Source organism: Rhynchophorus ferrugineus, unplaced genomic scaffold, assembly GCF_030347505.1.
Source record: "Rhynchophorus ferrugineus isolate W39M unplaced genomic scaffold, kcgeb_rfMv2 rfM1, whole genome shotgun sequence".
Classification (NCBI taxonomy): Eukaryota; Metazoa; Arthropoda; class Insecta; order Coleoptera; family Curculionidae; genus Rhynchophorus; species Rhynchophorus ferrugineus.
In genome coordinates, this window is record NW_027472580.1 from 42,984,234 (window position 1) to 42,990,481 (window position 6,248).

Below are 6,248 nucleotides of genomic sequence, written 5' to 3' on the forward strand. Positions count from 1 at the left end.
CTTACATCTTACATCTTACATCTTACATCTTACATCTTACATCTTACATCTTACATCTACATCTTACATCTTACATCTTACATCTTACATCTTACATCTTACATCTTACATCTTACATCTTACATCTTACATCTTACATCTTACATCTTACCTCTTACATCTTACATCTTACATCTTACATCTTACCTCTTACATCTTACATCTTACATCTTACATCTTACCTCTTACCTCTTACCTCTTACCTCTTACCTCTTACCTCTTACATCTTACATCTTACATCTTACATCTTACATCTTACATCTTACATCTTACATCTTACATCTTACATCTTACATCTTACATCTTACATCTTACATTTTACATCTTACATTTTACATTTTACATTTTACATTTTACATTTTACATTTTACATTTTATATTTTACATTTTACATTTTACATATTACATCTTACATTTTACATTTTACATTTTACATTTTACATTTTACATTTTACATTTTACATTTTACATTTTACATTTTACATTTTACATTTTACATTTTATATTTTATATTTTAAATTTTATATCTTATATTTTACAATACTAGTTTCTGTCGGATTTTGAAATCTTAAAAAATTCCTCCATTCATTTGCACTTTTTTCGCGTAATTTTGAAAAGTTCGCTTTTTTAGTTTTTTTATAATATTTTGTACTCCAAAGTACGCCGATTAAAAGTACTGTTCGCATTTTGATTTACCTCAAATATTTTCTGAGATATGACTCATTGTAATTCGATAAATTTGCCTAACCGCCGGTTTAACAATTTTGACTATAATGCGAAAACTATAAAGAATAGAGAGACGGGGTTTTCACCACAACAATTACAACATATTGTTTAATAAGCCGGCGAATTTTTACCGGTTTCTGTAGGATTTCGAAATTTTGAGAAATTCCTCCGGTCCCCCCTTTGCACTTTTTTCGCGTAATTTTGAAAAGTTCACTGTTTTAGTTCCTTTTATCATATTTTGTACTCCAAAGTACGCCGATTAAAAATACTACTCGCATTTTGAATTACCTCAAATAGTTTCTGAGTTATGACGTGTTGTAAATTGATAAATTTGCCTAACAGCCGTTTTCTCAGTTTCTTGACTATAATGCGAAATCTGTAAGTAATAGAGATACGGGGTTTTCACCACAAGAATTACAACATATTTTTTAATAAACTGGCAATTTTTTACCGGTTTCTGTCGGATTTCGAATTCTTGAAACTTGTACTACTCGCATTTTGAATTACCTCAAATAGTTTCTGTGTTATGACGTGTTGTAATTTGATAAATTTGCCTAACCGCCGGTTTCTCAGTTTTTTGAATATAATGCGAAAACTGTAAGGAATAGAAGCACGGGGCTTTCACCATAAGAATTACAACACATTTTTTTAATAAATTGGCGACTTTTTACCGATTTCTGTCGGATTTCGAAATCTTCAAAAATTCCTCCGGTCCCCGCTTTGCACTTTTTTCACGTAATTTTGAAGAGTTCGCTTTTTTAGTTCCTTTTATCATATTTTGTACTCCAAAGTGTGCCGATTAAAATTACTACTCGCATTTTGAATTACCTCAAATTGTTTCTAAAGTATGACGTATAGTAATTTGACAAATTTGCCTAACCGCCGGTTTCTCAGTTTTTTGACTATAATGCGAAATCTGTAAGGAATAGAGGCACCGGGTTTTCACCATAAGAATTACAACATATTTTTTAATGAACTGGCAAATTTTTACCGATTTCTGTCGGATTTCGAAATCTTCAAAAATTCCTCCGGTCCCCGCTTTGCACTTTTTTCACGTAATTTTGAAGAGTTCGCTTTTTTAGTTCCTTTTATCATATTTTGTACTCCAAAGTGTGCCGATTAAAATTACTACTCGCATTTTGAATTACCTCAAATTGTTTCTAAAGTATGACGTATAGTAATTTGATAAATTTGCCTAACCGCCGGTTTCTCAGTTTTTTGACTATAATGCGAAATCTGTAAGGAATAGAGGCACCGGGTTTTCACCATAAGAATTACAACATATTTTTTAATGAACTGGCAAATTTTTACCGATTTCTGTCGGATTTCGAAATCTTCAAAAATTCCTCCGGTCCCCGCTTTGCACTTTTTTCACGTAATTTTGAAGAGTTCGCTTTTTTAGTTCCTTTTATCATATTTTGTACTCCAAAGTGTGCCGATTAAAATTACTACTCGCATTTTGAATTACCTCAAATTGTTTCTAAAGTATGACGTATAGTAATTTGATAAATTTGCCTAACCGCCGGTTTCTCAGTTTTTTGACTATAATGCGAAATCTGTAAGGAATAGAGGCACCGGGTTTTCACCATAAGAATTACAACATATTATTTAATGAACTGGCAAATTTTTACCGGTTTACGTCGGATTTCGAAATCTTGAAAAATTCCTCCGGTCCCCCCTTTGCACTTTTTTCACGTAATTTTGAAAACTTCGCTTTTTTAGTTCCTTTTATCATATTTTGTACTCCAAAGTACGCCGATTGAAATTACTATTCGCATTTTGAATTACCTCAAATAGTTTCTACGGTATGACGTATAGTAATTTGATAAATTTGCCTAACCGCCGGTTTCTCAGTTTTTTGACTATAATGCGAAATCTGTAAGTAATAGAGATACGGGGTTTTCACCACAAGAATTACAACATATTTTTTAATAAACTGGCAATTTTTTACCGGTTTCTGTCGGATTTCGAATTCTTGAAACTTGTACTACTCGCATTTTGAATTACCTCAAATAGTTTCTGTGTTATGACGTGTTGTAATTTGATAAATTTGCCTAACCGCCGGTTTCTCAGTTTTTTGAATATAATGCGAAAACTGTAAGGAATAGAAGCACGGGGCTTTCACCATAAGAATTACAACATATTTTTTTAATAAATTGGCGACTTTTTACCGATTTCTGTCGGATTTCGAAATCTTCAAAAATTCCTCCGGTCCCCGCTTTGCACTTTTTTCACGTAATTTTGAAAACTTCGCTTTTTTAGTTCCTTTTATCATATTTTGTACTCCAAAGTACGCCGATTGAAATTACTATTCGCATTTTGAATTACCTCAAATAGTTTCTACGGTATGACGTATAGTAATTTGATAAATTTGCCTAACCGCCGGTTTCTCAGTTTTTTGACTATAATGCGAAATCTGTAAGGAATAGAGGCACCGGGTTTTCACCATAAGAATTACAACATATTTTTTAATGAACTGGCAAATTTTTACCGGTTTACGTCGGATTTCGAAATCTTGAAAAATTCCTCCGGTCCCCCCTTTGCACTTTTTTCACGTAATTTTGAAAACTTCGCTTTTTTAGTTCCTTTTATCATATTTTGTACTCCAAAGTACGCCGATTGAAATTACTATTCGCATTTTGAATTACCTCAAATAGTTTCTACGGTATGACGTATAGTAATTTGATAAATTTGCCTATCCGCCGGTTTCTCAGTTTTTTGAATATAATGCGAAAACTGTAAGGAATAGAAGCACGGGGCTTTCACCATAAGAATTACAACATATTTTTTTAATAAATTGGCGACTTTTTACCGATTTCTGTCGGATTTCGAAATCTTCAAAAATTCCTCCGGTCCCCGCTTTGCACTTTTTTCACGTAATTTTGAAGAGTTCGCTTTTTTAGTTCCTTTTATCATATTTTGTACTCCAAAGTGTGCCGATTAAAATTACTACTCGCATTTTGAATTACCTCAAATTGTTTCTAAAGTATGACGTATAGTAATTTGATAAATTTGCCTAACCGCCGGTTTCTCAGTTTTTTGACTATAATGCGAAATCTGTAAGGAATAGAGGCACCGGGTTTTCACCATAAGAATTACAACATGTTTTTTAATGAACTGGCAAATTTTTACCGATTTCTGTCGGATTTCGAAATCTTCAAAAATTCCTCCGGTCCCCGCTTTGCACTTTTTTCACGTAATTTTGAAGAGTTCGCTTTTTTAGTTCCTTTTATCATATTTTGTACTCCAAAGTGTACCGATTAAAATTACTACTCGCATTTTGAATTACCTCAAATTGTTTCTAAAGTATGACGTATAGTAATTTGATAAATTTGCCTAACCGCCGGTTTCTCAGTTTTTTGACTATAATGCGAAATCTGTAAGGAATAGAGGCACCGGGTTTTCACCATAAGAATTACAACATATTTTTTAATGAACTGGCAAATTTTTACCGGTTTACGTCGGATTTCGAAATCTTGAAAAATTCCTCCGGTCCCCCCTTTGCACTTTTTTCACGTAATTTTGAAAACTTCGCTTTTTTAGTTCCTTTTATCATATTTTGTACTCCAAAGTACGCCGATTGAAATTACTATTCGCATTTTGAATTACCTCAAATAGTTTCTACGGTATGACGTATAGTAATTTGATAAATTTGCCTATCCGCCGGTTTCTCAGTTTTTTGACTATAATGCGAAATCTGTAAGTAATAGAGACACGGGGTTTTCACCACAAGAATTTCAACATATTTTTTAATAAATTGGCAAATTTTTACCGGTTTCTGTCGAATTTCGAATTCTTGAAACTTGTACTACTCACATTTTGAATTACCCCAAATAGTTTCTGTGTTATGACGTGTTGTAATTTGTTAAATTTGCCTAACCGCCGGTTTCTCAGTTTTTTGAATAAAATGCGAAAACGGTAAGGAATAGAGGCACGGAGCTTTCACCATAAGAATTACAACATATTTTTTTAATAAACTGGCGACTTTTTACCGGTTTCTGTCGGATTTCGAAATCTTCAAAAATTCCTCCGTTCCCCCTTTGCACTTTATCACGTAATTTTGAAAAGTTCGCTTTTTAGTTCCTTTTATCATATTTTGTACTCCAAAGTGTGCCGATTAAAATTACTACTCGCATTTTGAATTACCTCAAATTGTTTCTGAGATATGATGCATTGTAAATTGATAAATTTGCCTAACCCCCGGTTTCTCAAATTTGACTATAATGCGAAAATTGTAAGGAATAGAGGCACGGGACTTTCACCATAATAATTACAACATATTTTTTAATAAACTGGCGAATTTTACATTTTACATTTTACATTTTACATTTTACATTTTACATTTTACATTTTACATTTTACATTTTACATTTTACATTTTACATTTTACATTTTACATTTTACATTTTACATTTTACATTTTAAATTTTACATTTTACATTTTACATTTTACATTTTACATTTTACATTTTACATTTTACATTTTACATTTTACATTTTACATTTTACATTTTACATTTTACATTTTACATTTTACATTTTACATTTTACATTTTACATTTTACATTTTACATTTTACATTTTACATTTTACATTTTACATTTTACATTTTACATTTTACATTTTACATTTTACATTTTACATTTTACATTTTACATTTTACATTTTACATTTTACATTTTACATTTTACATTTTACATTTTACATTTTACATTTTACATTTTACATTTTACATTTTATATTTTACATTTTACATTTTACATTTTACATTTTACATTTTACATTTTACATTTTACATTTTACATTTTACATTTTACATTTTACATTTTACATTTTACATTTTACATTTTACATTTTACATTTTACATTTTACATTTTACATTTTACATTTTACATTTTACATTTTACATTTTACATTTTACATTTTACATTTTACATTTTACATTTTACATTTTACATTTTACATTTTACATTTTACATTTTACATTTTACATTTTACATTTTACATTTTACATTTTACATTTTACAATACTAGTTTCTGTCGAATTTTGAAGTCTTAAAAAATTCCTCCATTCCCCCCTTTACACTTTTTTCGCGGACTTTTGAAAAGTTCGCTTTTTAGTTCCTTTTATCATATTTTGTACTCCAAGGTACGCCAATGAAAAGTACTGTTCGCATTTTGATTTACCTCAAATAGTTTCTGAGATATGACACATTATAATTTGATAAATTTGCCTAACCGCCGGTTTAACAATTTTGACTATAATGCGAAAACTATAAGGAATAGAGACACGGGGTTTTCACCATAATTATTACAACATATTGTTTAATAAACCGGCGAATTTTTACCGGTTTCTTTAGGATTTCGAAATTTTGAGAAATTCCTCCGGTCCCCCCTTTGCACTTTTTTTGGCGTAATTTTGAAAAGTTCGCTTTTTTAGTTCCTTTTATCATATATTGTACTCCAAGGTACGCCAATGAAA